General features: G+C 40.1%; 2 pseudogenes; both read left to right on the top strand.

Moving 5' to 3' along the window:
* The first annotated feature begins 7,414 nt into the window (after window positions 1-7,414).
* On the top strand, window positions 7,415-7,990 carry LOC148775508 (eukaryotic translation initiation factor 1b pseudogene; annotated as a pseudogene).
* A 7,347-nt stretch (window positions 7,991-15,337) lies between these two features.
* On the top strand, window positions 15,338-17,084 carry LOC129555155 (T-complex protein 1 subunit theta pseudogene; annotated as a pseudogene).
* Window positions 17,085-18,383: the final 1,299 nt, after the last annotated feature.

Here is an 18,383-nt window from a genome sequence, read left to right as displayed (position 1 = left end):
GAGGAGGGTAGTAGTATAAGTCCTCCCCTTGAAACTTCAGGCTGAGGAAATGAAGTTCAACTGTAATTTCTGACCAGATTTAGATTATAGTTGAGATCTCACTCATACTTTTTGTATATGCTGACACATGATGAGAGCTTTGGATAGAAGTATGCTAGACAGTAAAGAGAGATCTGTTGTGTGTTTTAATGTTTTTCCTAAATAAAACAAAATGTGGATGATTCATTTGTTGACTCATTTTAATAAAACACGTTTTTATCTGGAGGAAATCCTGGAAACATCCTTTTAAGGACCAAGGTCTTCACTTTTGGCCTGCTTGATTCAAATAAAGATTTTTTCCTTCAAGTTCCCTTTCCTGTGTTTAAAAAAAATTCATGTTTTATAAATTAAATAGATCAACTTCTCCAAATAGGAGTTGGATATTAATTTATTTTTGCATGTCTTTATTTTTTTTTTCTTATTAAGTAAAGTTTTTATTTCAGAACAGTTTTAAATTTACAGGATGATTGTGAAAATAGTGCAGAATTCCCATATAGCCCATGCCCCCGGTTTCCCATTTTTAACATCTTATGTTAGTATGATACATTTGTCATAATTTGTGAACCAATATTGAAGTTGATCCATGCTTTTTTTTTTTTTTTTTACCTAAAATGGTATTAATTTTCTTTTTTTTCCTTTTTTTATCTTTTTTTTTTATTTTTTCAAAAACAATTTTAGGAATCTTTACTTAAAAACAACCTTATCTTAAAATGGAGTAACTTTGGTTTTACGAGCAGCAAGCAAAGTACAGAAGCAAAAATGCATTACAGGAGCATTAAGTTCTACATTAGGTCACAGCGTCTAATCTGAAATCACACACATAATATCATTTTTCAGGATATCTGGGAAATAGTTATTTCCCAGGATGTCTGAACCATAGCTACTCTATTTTTACTTTTAATTGTAAAAAAAAAAAAAAATTTTTTTTAATAGCCAAAGCAGATTGCACCATTAACGACATCAGTGTTTTTCTAGGTATGAGAAGATGCAAGAATTGGAACTCATAAAACCTTTTTCTGAAAAGATCTAACTATCTGAGGGCCTGTTCTGCCAGTTTTTTGTTTTTTTTTCAGAGCACAGAGTGCCTCATTCCTGATTTTCACCCTGAACTTCTTTCAGGGGGTGTTGAAGGTCAGCAGCTTGCAATGGTCATGATGTAATCTTTGTAGAGGCAGCCGGCAAGTACCAACTTCCAGTCAGCAGGGTCCCTTCATAGCCACATATCTGACCACGTGACACCATTTCATGGCCATTGTGTCCCGTGGTGCTGGGAAGGCTCATTCCCAGGTCTAGGGAAGTGATGGGCCACTCAGTGTGCTAAAATTGGTCCAGGCCTTGGGAGTAGCAAAAGTCTCTGGACCACTGTCTTACTAGCCTCCTGGTCCAGGAAAATATTTCCTCTTGTTGCTTTTTCCCATACCCAAAGTCACATTATTACAATTATTGATCTTATATGGAACTGTCAGTTCAGCATTATATCACAGGCTCAGTGAAACAAGTTACATAGAAAATAATATAGCCATAGCTAGCAGTTATTAGTAAAATAAGAATTATAAGTCAAGAACTTTCATTAGATAAAGCCTGGTATACCCCAAGTCACCTGATTTCATTCGTTAAATGATTATAGTCTTAGTTAGAAAGCTACTACATCATGTCATGCCACAAGCATTATTGAACGATAAAGAAGGTTTCACATATTCATTTTCTCTACATTATAGTTAAAATTTATGTGTTTTTTCTTAATCTGAGGAAGTAGCTGGCATAGGGCTCTGGACTCAGAAGGCCACTGACTTTGTTACTTCTTTTGTTGAATTAGGAAATTTGACTAAATCAATGAGTCTCATACCTTAAAAAAAAGTTTTTTTTTCCCCCAAAGAAAACAACTTTTCTTTCAAAGACAAAAAAAAAAAAAACTTTTCCATGGAACCATATTATATAAAATGGAGACAAGTATAGAGCCCTTTAACTAAAGGAGAGGCCAGAGAAGCTGCAGCTGTGATTTCTCTGCTTTTCAATTCTGCAGTGACTTCTGTGGGACCTTCCACTTTTATGGAACATAGTTCAGAAACTAACAGTTATGAGAGAGTTCTTCTCACTAAATATCTTTAGAATTAAAACTTGCTGGTATGTTGTTTTCTTGTGTATAATTTTCTCACCTTTCTGTGTTTTTGTTAAATGGAAAAGTTTAAAGAAAATCACAGATGTTTGCTTCTTATTAACAGTTTGATTTCAAACTACTTCCTCCATTTGAACTTGATCCTCACCAAGAAATCAAAATATAGATCTCAGAAGTATGCATTTAGGCCAAGAGCTTTTGGGGGAGAAGATAGTCATCTTGTGGGTCATTCCTAGGACTATGCATGATTCCCTCATTCTCTGAGGGAGAATGTGTGTTCTCGATAGACTGTTATTTATTGTATTTTTTATCAGCTTAATCTAAATAGCATTCCATATATATGTTCTCCGTTATCTAAAAGCAGAATAAGTGGGAATTCATTTTCTTTTATTTCTGTGATTATTTTTCTATTTAAGTAATCTTCAAGTTAAGTTTAGTCTCTAAAAGTATTATTTAAATGTCACATTTAGTCAGTTCTGTGTCATTCCTATGATAATATATCTTGCTTAACTTAAATAATATTTAATATTTGACTTATTTCAGATGCAGCGGGAGTTGGCCAGGAGTATAACTAGAGACCTAACAAAGGTATGTTGCCAAAACTTATGAATTAAATTTAGACATTGATTTCTGAAATACACTGAGAATGGTAAATGGCATCTTTTCCCATTGTTTGGATAACAGATGCTATGTTAAATAATGTTTCTTATACATAGCTAATGAAAAATGTGAAAGCGTGAACAGTCATAGTAAAAAATATCCTTCTTCCTCATTTATTCATCGTGTTCCATAGCTTTACAAAAAATCTCAACAGGTCTATGTAGTTCTTGTTTTTCTCAATTTTGGGTTTTTTTTTAAATTTATTTTGATTGGAGGCTAATTACAGTATTGAGGTGGTTGTTTTTGCCATAAATCGACATGAATCAGCCATGGCTGTTCATGTGTCTGCCCGTCCTGTACCCACCCCGCCCCCCAACTTCCAAAGGACTCTCAAGAGTCTTCTCTAGCACCATAATTTGAAAGCATCCTTCCACTTTGAGGAACCACAGTCTTTGCTCTGACAGCCGTTAACTGATGATGCCCCTGGACATTATGGAGGGTAATCAGTTTTATTCAAAGTTACTGATTTAAGTACTAATCACATCTAAAATATACCTTCACAGAAACATCTAAACTGGTGTTTGACCATACAGCTGGGATCATATTCTAGCCAAGTCGATAGATTAATTAACCATCACACTGGGCAGATATTTAAACTATCAATTTTAAGGAGAATATTGAAATTGTCTAGTATTTCTCCAAGTCTAGGCTAGGTTTTATGGAGAACCTATAATACAAGCTATTTATTCCTTCCTGTCCTCCTACAGGAGTTTGTTATTGATTTTGTTACCCAACCAGACTTGGGTCCACTTGCCCAATATAAAGTCAAACCAATCTACTGAAACCAGGTTGTCATGAAGGAAACCGTGGTGTTTCTTGCAAGGTGCCCAATGTGGGGCCAGGCAAGGAGAACAGAGGGTTCCTTCTCAAAAGACCCAAAGTCTCTGACGGCTTCCAGGGAAGGGTTTTATTGTCGGTGGTTTTTTTTCTTTAATGTCAGTGATTTATTGTTAAGCAAGGCAAGCTTCAAAATACTACAGAGCATACTTCCAGTATGGAGAAATAGCTAGATATAGACACACATAAACACACACACAGGAGTAGATATAGAAATAGCGGTATAGAAATATATGTTCCCAAGTATTGCATTAAACTGTTAATCTTTTCTTTCCAAGGAGGACAGGCTAGTTTATGAGAGAATTAACAAAATTTTAAATATTTCCCAATAGTTAGAATACTTGGAAAGAAATGAATGCACCTTTTGGTAAAATAGAATAAAGAAAAATATGTGGCTTCAGTTCAGTTCAGTTCAGTTCAGTCGCTCAGTCGTGTCCGACTCTCCGCGACCCCATGAATCACAGCACTACAGGCCTCCCTGTCCATCGCCAACTCCCGGAGTACACCCAAACTCATGTCTACAGAGTCGGTGATGCCATCCAGCCATCTCATTCTCCGTCGTCCCGTTCTCCTCCCGCCCCCAACCTTTCCCAGCATCAGAGTCTTTTCCAGTGAGTCAACTCGTCGCATGAGGTGGCCAAAGTATTGCAGTTTCAGCTTTAGCATCAGTCCCTCCAATGAACACCCAGGATTGATCTCCTTGAGAATGGACTGGTTGGATCTCCTTGCAGTATAAGGGACTCTCAAGAGTCTTCTCCAACACCACAGTTCAAAAGCATCGATTCTTAGGCGATCAGCTTTCTTCACAGTCCAACTCGCACATCCATACATGACCACGGGAAAAACCATTGCCTTGACTAGACGGACCTTGGTTGGCAAAGTAATGTCTCTGCTTTTTAAGATACTATCAAGGTTGGTCATAACTTTCCTTCCAAGGAGCAAGCGTCTTTTAATTTCATGGCTGCAATCAGCATCTGCAGTGATTTTGGAGCCCAAAAAAATAAAGTCTGACACTGTTTCCACTGTTTTTCCATCTATTTCCCATGAAGTGATGGGACCAGATGCCATGATCTTTGTTTTCTGAATGTTGAGCTTCAAGCCAACCTTTTCACTCTCCTCTTTCACTTTCATCAAGAGGCTTTTGAGTTCCTCTTCACTTTCTGCCATAAGGGTAGTGTCATCTGCATATCTGAGGTTATTGATATTTCTCCCAGCAATCTTGATTCCAGCTTCTGCTTCTTCCAGCACAGCATTCCTCATGATGTACTCTGCATATAAGTTAAATAAGCAAGGTGACAATATACAACCTTGACGTACACCTTTTCCTACTTGGAACCAGTCTGTTGTTCCATGACCAGTTCTAACTGTTGCTTCCTGACTTGCATACAGGTTTCTCAAGAGGCAGGTCAGGTGGTCTGGTATTCCCATCTCTTTCAGAATGTTCCACAGTTTATTGTGATCGACACAGTCAAAGGCTTTGGCATAGTCAATGAAGCAGAAATAGATGTTTTTCTGAAACTCTCTTGCTTTCTCCATGATCCAGCGGATGTTGGCAATTTGATCTCTGGTGCCTCTGCCTTTTCTAAAACCTGCTTGAACATCTGGGAGTTCACGGTTTACATACTGCTGAAGCCTGGCTTGGAGAATTTTGAGCATGACTTTACTAGCGATTGAGATGAGTGCAATTGTGCGGTAGTTTGAGCATTCTTTGGCATTGCCTTTCTTTGGGATTGGAATGAAGACTGACCTCTTCCATTCCTGTGGCCACTGCTGAGTTTTCCAAATCTGCTGGCATATTGAGTGCAGCACTTTCACAGCATCATCTTTCAAGACTTGAAATAGCTCAACTGGAATTCCATCACCTCCACTAGCTTTGCTAGTAGTGATGCTTTCTAAGGCCCACTTGACTTCACATTCCAAGATGTCTGGCTCTAGGTCAGTGATCACGTTATCGTGACTATCTTGGTCGTGAAGATCTTTTTTGTACAGTTCTTCTGTGTATTCCTGCCACCTCTTCTTAATATCTTCTGCTTCTGTTAGGTCCATACCATTTCTGTCCTTTATCGAGCCCATCTTTGCATGAAATGTTCCCTTGGAATCTCTAATTTTCTTGAAGAGGTCTCTTGTTTTTCCTATTCTGTTGTTTTCCTCTATTTCTTTGCATTGATCACTAAGGAAGTCTTTCTTATCTCTCCTTGCTATTCTTTGGAACTCTGCATTCAGATGCTTATATCTTTCCTTTTCTCCTTTGCTTTTCGCTTCTCTTCTTTTCACAGCTATTTGTAAGGCCTCCTCAGACAGCCATTTCGCTCTTCTGCATCTCTTTTCCATGGGGATGGTCTTGGTCCCTGTCTCCTGTACAATGTCACGAACCTCCGTCCAGAGTTCATCAGGCACTCTATCAATCAGATCTAGTCCCTTAAATCTATTTCTCACTTCCACTGTATTATCATAAGGGATTTGATTGAGGTCATATCTGAATGGTCTAGTGGTTTTCCCTACTTTCTTCAACTTAAGTCTGATTTTGGCAATAAGGAGTTCATGATCTGAGCCACAGTCAGCTCCTGGTCTTGTTTTCACTAACTGTATACAGCTTCTCCATCTTTGGTTGCAAAGAATATAATCAATCTGATTTCGGTGTTGACCATCTAGTGACGTCAATGTGTAGAGTCTTCTCTTGTGTTGTTGGAAGAGGGTGTTTGCTATGACCAGTGCATTCTCTTGACAAAACTCTATTAGCCTTTGCCCTGCTTCATTCCGTGCTCCAAGGCCAAATTTGTCAGTTACTCCAGGTGTTTCTTGACTTCCTACTTTTGGCTTAGGTTTCCTAAAGATGAAAACAATTTTTAAAAAATACTTATTTTATATTGGAGTATAGCCAACGAACAATGTGGTGATAGTTTCAGGGGCACAGTAGAGTGACTCTGGCACACGTATACATGTATCCATTTCCCCCCAAATTCAGGGAAGGTTTGTTGATGGCAGAGTTCTGGGTGAGAGTGTGAGGTGCCCAATAGCTTGTGTACATCCTTCTGGACTGGTTGGTGGTGAGGTAACTGGGTGACTTTAGGAGTCAGTATCATCAACCATCAGATTTCAATTGTTCTGGGGTGTGCATAGGTTTAGTCAACATGCAGTTATCTTCTTCCACCTATCGGGCATTTCAGTATCTGCAGAAGAATTCAAGGATATGGCTCAGAACGTTATCTACAGCCCTTGAGGAGGAATTAAAGATTCTTGACTTTGTTTGAAGGTTTAACTATTGCTATTTTGTCTTGCTCAACTGTTTTTATTTGTTTCAGCATTTTCTTACTTCTCTGATTACATTTGCTCTTTGGGCAAAACCTCAGAGGCTAAAGCTTTTCTACAAACAGAAGGCAGGATCTGTGGGCAAGTCCTCACAGGGTCCTACTCCGTTTCTATCGGTCTTTCTTTTTAGTGTGTCCTCCTTTTTTTAAATAGATTTAAGAGACGGAGAGAGGGTTCCGAGTTAGAAGTTTTCCATTCATAGCCCACCTAGGCTGGAACATTTAGAAAAATCTCTCTTCTTAAAATCATCTGTGTGTCATATTCCTCCACCTCATATATTAAATACTCATCATGTCCTTCAAAAGCCACACACCCTTCTTTCGCGTCTTCGCATCCGTTGCCGCCGCCTCTTCCTGCCTCCTCCCGGCTTCCTCCGCCGCTCAAGCCACATCCCAGCCCCGGGACCAAGTGTCACCGTATTTATCTCCTTTTTTCGCCACTACAGCCTCCTGACACGGTGATCCGGGAGGGCCCCGCAGGAATTTTATCCCCACAGGGGCCTCACACTAGTATCGCATGTCCACTATCCAGAACCTCCAATCTTTCAACCCCTTTGCTGATGCAACTAAGGGTGACGACTTACGCCCGGCAGGGACTGAGGATTACATTCATATAAGAATCCAGCAACGGAACGGCAGGAAGACACTGACTACTGTGCAGGGCATTGCGGATGATTATGACAAAAGAAACTTGTGAAAGCTTTCAAAAAGAAATTTGCCTGTAATGGTACTGTGATTGAACATCCGTAATACGGAGAGGTTATTCAGCTTCAAGGTGACCAAAGAGAAAACATTTGCCAATTTCTCTTGGAGGTTGGCATTGTCAAGGAGGAACAGCTTAGGGTTCATGGATTCTAAAATGAACCAAAATACGTGGAGGATTACTTGAATATTTTTGTTCTCTGACCCAGTTTGGCTGCCTTGTGAAATGATTCTCTGCAGTAAATGGACTTTTCATTTATTTAATAGTTCAAACTTCCATTCACATCTGCATGATTACAGAAAACATGGGGTATGTAGGCTAGTAACACATAAGCCTTGGACTGTGTCGATCACAATAAACTGTGGAACATTCTGAAAGAGATGGGAATGCCAGACCTCCTGACCTGCCTGTTGAGAAACCTGTATGCAGGTCAGGAAGCAAAAGTTAGAACTGGACATGGAACAACAGACTGGTTCCAAGTAGGAAAAGGTGTACGTCAAGGTTGTATATTGTCACCTTACTTATTTAACTTCTATGCAGAGTACATCATGAGGAACGCTGGGCTGGAAGAAGCACAAGCTGGAATCAAGATTTCCGGGAGAAATATCAATAACCTCAGATATGCAGATGACACTACCCTTATGGCAGAAAGTGAAGAGGAACTCAAAAGCCTCTTGATGAAAGTGAAAGAGGAGAGTGAAAAGGTTGGCTTGAAGCTCAACATTCAGAAAACAAAGATCATGGCATCTGGTCCCATCACTTCATGGGAAATAGATGGAAAAACAGTGGAAACAGTGTCAAACTTTATTTTTTTGGGCTCCAAAATCACTGCAGATGCTGATTGCAGCCATGAAATTAAAAGACGCTTGCTCCTTGGAAGGAAAGTTATGACCAACCTTGATAGTATCTTAAAAAGCAGAGACATTACTTTGCCAACCAAGGTCCGTCTAGTCAAGGCAATGGTTTTTCCCGTGGTCATGTATGGATGTGCGAGTTGGACTGTGAAGAAAGCTGATCACCGAAGAATCGATGCTTTTGAACTGTGGTGTTGGAGAAGACTCTTGAGAGTCCCTTATACTGCAAGGAGATCCAACCAGTCCATTCTCAAGGAGATCAATCCTGGGTGTTCATTGGAAGGACTGATGCTGAAGCTGAAACTGCAATACTTTGGCCACCTCATGCGACGAGTTGACTCACTGGAAAAGACTCTGATGCTGGGAAAGGTTGGGGGCGGGAGGAGAAGAGGACGATGGAGAATGAGATAGCTGGATGGCATCACCGACTCTGTGGACATGAGTTTGAGTGTACTCCGGGAGTTGGTGATGGACAGGGAGGCCTGGCGTGCTGTGATTCATGGGGTCGCGGAGAGTCAGGCACGACTGAGCTACTGAACTGAACTGAACTGAACACATAAGAAAATTGCGGTAAGATTGTAACGAAGCCCCGTATTCATCCTAACATGTTTCCAATGGAAAATGTTTTGTTTTGAGTGTTTATTTGTTTATTGTTCAGTTTATTACTTTTCACTCGATTAAATGTTTTTCTGTTGTATTGAACCATGTATGTTGCAGCTAATAATAATAATAAAAAAAAGCCACACACCCAAAACCAACCAATTCCAGAGTCCAGTCTCTGCTGGATGGTAGAGATTCAAAAACAAACAAAATGTGGCTTCTTCTCTCACGTTGGTTGTTACTGGTTGCCACTGGGCCCCTCAATGTTCATGACACTTTGGACTGAATAAAGATCCTTTATGAAACTGCAAAGACAATGGAAGGAAGTCAAAGGAAAGAACCCTTAGCTCCTGAGATATTTATTGGGAGTTGGAGAGATTTGTTCTGAAAGGATGTAAAGCCTTGTCCCAGCAGGAAATAATTGTTAAAAGATTTTTATTGGACTATATATGACTTACAGTGTTGTGCTAGTTTCAGGTGTATAGCAAAGGGAATCAGTTTAATATGCATATACACATATATGTGTGTATGTATATTATATATATATATATATATATATATATAACTGATATATCTATATATGTGATTCACACATATATATCCCTTCTTTTCAACTTCTTTCCCCATATAGGTTATTGAGAAATTCCCTGTAATATATTGTTGCTCTTTATTAGTTCTCTATTTGTATCCCTTCTGGGGAAGAAAATGGCAACCCACTCCAATATTCTTGCCTGGAAAACCCCATGGACAGTGGAGTCTGGCAGGTTCCAGTTCAAAGGGTAACAAAGAGTCGGACACGACTGAAGTGACTTAGCAGCAGCAGTGTATATATATCAATTCCAGTCTCCTAATTTATCCCTCCCCCCATGTTTCCCGTTTGGTAACTATAAGTTTGATTTTGAGATCTGTGAGTTGGTTCCTATTTTGTAAATAAGCTTATTTTTATTAGATTCCACCTTTAAGTGTTATCATGTGGTATTTTTTTCTCTCTCTCTGAGTTACTTCGTTTGGTATGAAAATCTCTAGATCTGTCCATGTTGTTGCAAAAGTCATTTTTTTCATTCTTTCTGTGGCTGAGTAATACTCCATCGTGTGTGTGTGTGTGTGTGTGTGTGTGTGTGTGTGTGTACTGCATCTTCTTTATCCATTCCTCTGTTGATGGACACTTAGGCTGCTTCCATGTATTGGCTATTGTAAATATTGCTCCAATGAACATTGGGGTGCATGTATCTTTTTAAATTATATTTTTATCTGGATAACTGACCAGGAGTGGGATTGCTGAATCATATGGAAACTCTATATTTAGTTTTTCAAGAAACTTTCATACTGTTCTCCACAGTGGGTGTACCTAGTTACATTCCATAAGCAGTGTAGGAGGGTTCCCTTTTCTCCACACCCTCCCCAGCATTTATTGTTTGTAGATTTTTTATGGTGGCCATTCTGACTGGTGTGGAATGATACCCCATTGTAGTATTTCTGCACTTCTCTAATAATTAGGGATGTTGAGCATCCTTTCTGAGCATCTTTCATGTGCCTTTTGGTCTATGATGCATACGTCCTGAGTTGCTTTACAGATGCTAAAACCGCCACCAAACAGAAGAAGTTAACTACCTGGTGATAATGAACACATCGCCCCAGAGCTACTGGGGCCTAAAAATTTATGTTAACTGTCTGCTCCTTTACCATCATCCGAGAATTGTGCACCAGCTGATCATGTGCCCTGTGTCAACTATAGACAGACACTTGCCATGGGCACTTTCCATCTACCTTTACCAGGATTAAATTATGTGCTGCTGTAGTTGTTGACCTTCAACACCCCCTAAAAGGAGCGCAGGGTGGAGAGCAGCAATAAGGCACTCTGTGCTCTGGGGAAGCAGGGAACTGGCCATATTCTCAGGAGGTGATTTTATAAACTCACTTCCTGTATCTCGTCATATAGAAAAGCACTCAAATCCTTCATGGTGACGATGGTTTCTCATAGCTAGCAGAAGCTTCATGAGACTGGCAGAAACTTTCTACGAAAAAAAAAAAAAGTGCTTGATTGCACATATTCCTCCTTTATCAAAATCAAATCTATACTGTCCTTCCCCCGTGACTCTTTAGAGCAATTTCGCTGTCTCCCAGGCCACAGTCTTCATTTTGTCCAAATATAACTTAACTAGCAACTATCACACTGAGCATTTTTTTAGTTGACACCTGTGACCCCCCCCCCAACCCCACTTGTCCTTTGCAATTGCTTTGCTGAAACCCTTCATAGATTTGGGATTTTAAAGCACAAAGCATCTGTCCTCTACATGTTGCTGCTTTTACAATGAACACTTCACTTACCTTCACCACAGCCTGGTGTCAGAAGACTGGCTTTACTGCACTTGGGCGTGTGGACACAAGTTGGGTCTGGTAACACTGGGCCTCCCAGGCTCCCACTTCCATGTGCCTGAGTGACTGTCAGTCCCTCCTCCAGAATCTATGACAAGTCTCCATACTAATTCCCCGTGACACCCACAGCACTGGCCCAAGCCCAATACCCACAACAGGCCCTGACAATGCAACATGTCCCCATGGTGCATCTCACATGCCACCCCAACCCGGTATTTTGGAAACACAAACAAGACCCATGATGCTCTCCTCCCTGTGATTTCCCCCTCCCCTGATGAAGCCAAGCCTTGATCCATTCCAAGTGATTCCAGCGGCCTCATTATTCTGAGAACCCACCCACAAGGCTGTTTGTGCCGGTCTATATGAGACCTTAGTAATCTCCTAAAATGAGGGCTACATTATACACAGAAAATGGATTGAATGGTGGCCCTAAACGATGTGTCCCCCCAGAACATGTGACCAGGACTACATCTGGGAAAGTATCTCCATAGATGTGTTTATGGATCTCAAGGTGAGAAGATCTTGGGTGAGAGTGGCCCTCAATCCAGCTAACAGCATCCTCACAAGAGACAAAAGAGGGGAGACACAACACGGAGGAGAAGCCACATGAAGACGAAGGCAGAGACAGGGATGCAGCTGTAAGCCTGGGGACGCCTGGAACCCCAGAAGCTGGCAAAGAGAGAACTCTATGCTGGAATCTCTGGAGGTACTCCAGCCCTGCAATACGTTGATCTCAGACGTTTGGTCTCTACCTATCAGTTGATGGGCACTTGAAATATTTTTACCTGTCAATTCAGTTCAGTCGCTCAGTCGTTTCTGAGTCTTTGCGACCCCATGAACCACAGCACGCCAGGACTCCCAGTCCATCACCAACTCCTGGAGTTTACCCAAACTCATGTCAGTGATGCATTCCAACCATCTCATCCTCTGTCATCACCTTCTCCTCCTGCCCTCAATTTTTCCCAGCATCAGGGTCTTTTCCAATGAGTCAGCTCTTTACATTAGGTGGCCAAAGTATTGGAGTTTCAGCTTCAATATCAGTCCTTCCAATGCACACCCAGTACTGAACTCCTTCAGGATGGACTGGTTGGATATCCTTGAAGTCCAAGGGACTCTAGAGTCTTCTCCAACATTACAGTTCAAAAGCATCAATTCTTCTACACTCAGCTTTCTTTATAGTCCAACTCTAACATCCATGCATGACTACTGGAAAAACAATAGCCTTGACGAGACAGACATCTGTTGACAAAGTAACATCTCTGCTTTTTAATATACTGTCTAGGTTGGTCATAACCTTCCTTCCAAGGGGTAAGCGTCTTTTAATTCCATGGCTTCAATACCCATCTTCAGTGATTTTGGAGCCCCAAAAAATAAAGTCAGCCCCTGTTTCCACTGTTTTCCCATCTATTTGCCATGAAGTGGTGGGATCGGATGCCATAATCTTAGTTTTCTGAATGTTGAGTTTTAAGCCAACTTTTTCACTCTCCTCTTTCACTTTCATCAAGAGGCTTTTGAGTTCCTCTTCACTTTCTGCCATAAAGGTGGTGTCATCTGCATATCTGAGGTTATTGATATTTCTCCCAGCTATCTTGACTCCATCCTGTGCTTCTTCCAGCCCAGCATCCCTCATGATGCACTCTGCATATAAGTTAAATAAGCAGTGTGACAATATACAGCCTTGACGTACTCCTTTTCCTATTTGGAACCAGTCCGTTCTTCCATGTCCAGTTCTAACTGTTGCTTCCTGGCCTGCATACAGGTTTCTCAAAAGGCAGGTCAGGTGGTCTGGGAGTCCCATCTCTTTCAGAATTATCCACAGTTTGTTGTGATCCACATAGTAAAGGCTTTTGCATAGTCAATAAAGCCGAAATAGATATTTTTCTGGAATTTTCTTGCTTTTTTGATGATCCAGCTGATGTTGGCAATTTGATCTCTGGTTCCTCTGCCTTTTCAAAAACCTGCTTGAACATCTGGAAGTTCACGGTTCACGTATTGCTGAAGCCTGGCTTGGAGGATTTTGAGTATGACTTTACTAGCGTGTGAGATGAGTGCAATTGTGCGGTAGTTTGAGCATTCTTTGGCATTGCCTTTCTTTGGGATTGGAATGAAAACTGACATTTTCCAGTCCCGTGGCCACTGCTGAGTTTTCCAAATTTGCTGGCATATTGAGTGCAGCACTTTCACAGCATCATCTTTCAGGATTTGAAATAGGTCAACTGCAATTCCATCACCTCCACTAGCTTTGTTCGTAGTGATGTTTTGGAGGGCCCACTTGACTTCACATCCCAGGATGTCTGGCTCTAGAGGAGTGACCACACCATCGTCATTATCTGGGTCATAAAGATCTTTTTTGTACAGTTCTTCTGTGTATCCTTGCCACCTCTTCTTAATATCTTCTGCTTCTGTTAGGTCCATACCATTTCTGTCCTTTATCGAGCCCATCTTTGCATGAAATGTTCCCTTGGTATCTCTAATTTTCTTGAAAAGATCTCTAGTCTTTCCCCTTCTGTTGTTTCCTCTATTTCTTTGCATTGATTGCTGAGGAAGGCTTTCTTATTCTACGCCTTAGCTACATGAATAATGCTTCAGTGAAGCGTAGTGTCCAAATCTCTGTTTAAGCCCTTATTTTCAGTTCTTTGCAGTATATACCTAGGACTGGAATTAGTCAGTTGTATGATAATCCACTGGTTAGCTTTTTGAAGAAGCACCAAACTATTTTTCACAGAGGCTGCACCATATTATATCCCACCATCAATGTGTAAGTGTTCCAATTTCTCCACATTCTAACCATGATTATCTTTTTAATAAATCTGTTGGTTATTTGTGTATCTATTTTCTTTGGGGCTCCCCAGGTGGCACAGAGGTAGAGAATCTGCTTGCCAGTGCAAGAGATGCAAGTGACTTGGTTTTGATCCTTGATTTGGAAAGATGTGCTGGAGAAGGAAATGGTCAGTATTCTTGCCTGAAAAATTTCATGAACAGAAGAGCTTGGTGGCTAGGGTTCACAAGGAATCAGACAGCTGAGTGACTGAGGTTACACGCATATCCTCTATGGAGAACTGTCATTCAAGTCCTTTGCCCTTATCTTGGCTGTGCCCAAAGGCTTGCAGAATCTTATTTCTCCGACCAAGAGTTGAACTTGGGCCCAGGCCCTTCGTAGTGAATGTTCACGGTTCTTGGTAGTGAAAGTCTACTGGACTACCAGGGAGTTCCCACCTTTGTTCATTTTTAGTGAAGTTGTTTGTCCCTTTGTTGTTGAATTCTGTTGTTGATGAGTAGATGTCTTAGATAGTAAATCCTTATCAAGTTATAGAACTTGCAAATATTTTCTCTCACTCTGTAGATTATCTCTTTACTTTCTTGATAATGCCCTTTAATGTACAAAGACTTTAATTAAGATGAAATTCAACTTATTTATTTTTATTTTTTTACTTGTGTTTTTGGTGTTATATCTAAGCTTCCATCAACAAGTAAGTTCGTGTGCATTTACTTTGTTTCCTTCAAGAGTTTTATCGTTTTAGCTGCAGTGTTTGGGTGGTTGAAATTTTTTAATCATAGATGTATATGATGTGAAGTAGGGGTTCAATTTCATTCTTGTACATGTGGAAATCCAGTCATCAAGTGCCATTTGTTGAAGAGACTGCTCTTTCCCAGTTGATTTGATTTGGCATCCTTGTCAAAAAGCAATGGGCTGTAGATATATGGATTTATTTCTAGAGGCTCAGCTCTACTCCATTGGTCTATATATCTGTCCATACACTAGTATCCTTCTGTTTTAAATACTTTTGCTTTGTTACATGTTTTGAAATCTGGAGCTTCTGAGAGGGTGCGTGAACGGCTCCCTGCAGACTGGTCATGGCGCTCCACGTCCCCAAGACCCCGGGCTTTGCCCAGATGCTCAAGGAGGGAGCGAAGCATTTTTCAGGATTAGAAGAGGCTGTGTACAGGAGCATACAGGCTTGCAAGGGCTGGCCCAAACAATTCGTACAGCATATGGACCAAATGGAATGAACAAAATGGTTATCAACCACCTGGAGAAGTTGTTTGTGACAAATGATGCAGTGACTATTTTAAGAGAGCTAGAAGTACAGCATCCTGTTGCAAAAATGATTGTGATGGCCTCTCACATGCAAGAGCAAGAGGTTGGAGATGGCACAAACTGTGTTCTGGTTTTTGCTGGAGCTCTTCTGGAATTAGCTGAAGAGCTTCTCAGACTTGGCCTGTCCGTTTCAGAGGTCATAGAACGTTATGAAATAGCCTGCAAAAAAGCTCATGAGATTCTTCCTGACTTGGTATGTTGTTCTGCAAAAAATTCTATGAGATGTTGATGAAGTGTCGTCTCTACTTCATACCTCTGTAATGAGTAAACAGTATGGTAATGAAGTGTTTCTGACCAAGCTTATAGCTCAGGCATGTGTACTCATTTTTCCTGACTCTGGCCATTTCGATGTTGATAACATTAGAGTTTGTAAGATTCTGGGCTCTGGTGTGCATTCCTCTTCAGTACTGCATGGCATGGTTTTTAAGACGGAAACTGAAAGCGATGTAACATCTGTCAAAGATGCAAAAATATCAGTGTACTCTTGTCCTTTTGATGGCATGATAACAGAAACTAAGGGAACAGTGTTGATAAAGAGTGCTAAAGAATTGATGAATTTTAGTAAGTGAGAAGAAAATCTCATGGATGCGCAAGTAAAAGCTATTGCTGATACTGGTGCAAATGTCGTAGTAACAGGTGGCAGAGTGATAGATATGCCTAGTCACTACGCAAACAAATACAATATCATGTTGGTGAGGCTGAATTCAAAATGGAATCTCAGAAGATTATGCAAAACAGTTGGTGCTACAGCTCTTCCTAGATTGAATTCTCCTGTCCTTGAAGAAATGGGGCATTGTGACAGTGTTTACCTGTCAGAGGTTGGAGATACACAAGTGGTTGTGTGTAAGTATGAAAAGGAAGACGGTGCCATTTCTACCATAGTGCTTCGAGGATCTACAGACAACCTGATGGATGATATAGAGAGGGCAGTAGATGATAGTGTTAATACTTTCAAAGTTCTCACGAGGGAAAAACGTCTTGTACCTGGAGGTGGAGCAACAGAAATTCAATTAGCCAAACAGATCACATCATATGGAGAGACATGTCCTGGACTTGAACAGTATGCCATTAAGAAGTTTGCAGAGGAATTTGAAGCTATTCCCCGGGCACTGGCAGAAAACTCTGGAGTTAAGGCCAATGAAGTAATCTCTAAACTCTATGCAGTACATCAAGAAGGAAATAAAAACGTTGGATTAGAGATTGAGGCTGAAGTTCCTGCTGTAAAGGACATGATGGAAGCTGGTGTTCTAGATACTTACCTGGGAAAATACTGGGCTATAAAACTGGCTACTAATGCTGCCGTCACTGTTCTCAGAGTGGATCAGATCATCATGGCAAAACCAGCGGGTGGGCCCAAGCCTACAACTGGGAAGAAAGACTGGGATGATGACCAAAATGACTGAATGGCTTCATTTTTACTGTAGGTGAAGGTTGTATTTGTAGTAGTACTATGGGAATTGCCTGATATTTTCATATTCTCCTTAAATTAAGAAGTGTTTTGTGTTTGTATCTTGTATTCTTGAATGGATGATACAATAAACATGTTACTATTGAAGCCTCTTTGTCTGAGGACCACTGTTCTTGGATCTGGATGACCTGTTTTGTCTCAGCCTTGTTAATGTAAAACTGTGGCACTTAAGGGAAGTCACCCAAGTTATCAGGGAGTCTGTTTGCAGTATAAATCTGGCCTGCTGTTTAAAAAAAAAAGAAAAGAAAGAAATCTGGAAATCTCAGTTGTCCATTTCTTTTTTCTTTTCAAGCTTACTATGGAATATCCAGGGCTCCTTTAACTCTATATAAATTTGAATGTTGACCTATACATTTCTGGAAAAAAGCTGTTGAAATTTTGATAGAGATTGTGATTAATGTGTAGATCACCTTAGGCGAGATTTTCATTTTTGACAATATTAAGTGTTCTTCCCCATGGACTATGAAAGTCTTTCCATTAATTTAGGTCTTCTTTAGTTTCTTTCACCAATGTTTTGTAGTTTTCCATGTACTAGTCTTTCACTTCTTTGGTTAAATGTATTCCTAAGTATTTCATTATTTTAAACACTAAATGAAATCACTTTCTTCATTTCTTTTTGTGATTGTTCATTGTACATGGATAGAAACAACTGAATCCTGTGTTGATCTTGTATCTTGAAGCATTACTGAATTTGTTTACTAATGTTAGTAGCTTTCTTTGGATTCATTGGAGTTTTCATACATATGATCATACAATCTGTAAAAGGATATAAAGTTCTTCCTTCCTAGTTTGAATTTCTTTAAAGTCAACATCCTATCTAATTACGCTGATTAGCACTTCTAGTACATCTTTGAATGCCACTGATGAAAGTGGGCATCCTTATCTTGTTCCTGATCTTAGAGGGAAAGATTTCTTTTTCTCACCGTTGAGTACAATGTCAGCTGTGCAGTTTTCATAATTGCCCTTATAATTTTGAGGAACTTTCCTTCCATTCCTTGTTTTTGAACGTTTTGTCAAGTGCCTTTTCTGTACCTTTTGAGAGATTCATATGGTTTTTTATCCTTTGTTCTGAAAGTGTGCTGTATTACATTGATTGACACTCTCATGTTGAACCACTCTTCCATTCCTGGGTAAATCCCACATGGTCATAATGTATACTCCTTTTAACATGCTTATTGAATTGTGTTTGCTCGAATTTTGTTGAGGATATTTGTATCTATAAGTATTATATGTAGCTTCCTTGTGCTATCTTAGTCTGCATTGATATCAGTGTAACATGGCATCATCAGAAGAGTTAGGAAGTGTTCCCTTCCTTTCAGTTCT

The sequence above is a fragment of the Moschus berezovskii genome, chromosome 15, assembly GCF_049115385.1.
Source record: "Moschus berezovskii isolate FMDL1 chromosome 15, NW_MosBer_1.0, whole genome shotgun sequence".
In the NCBI taxonomy this organism is placed as follows: domain Eukaryota; kingdom Metazoa; phylum Chordata; class Mammalia; order Artiodactyla; family Moschidae; genus Moschus; species Moschus berezovskii.
Note: the sequence above shows the minus strand (reverse complement) of the source record. Positions and strands in the feature narration are given on the sequence as shown.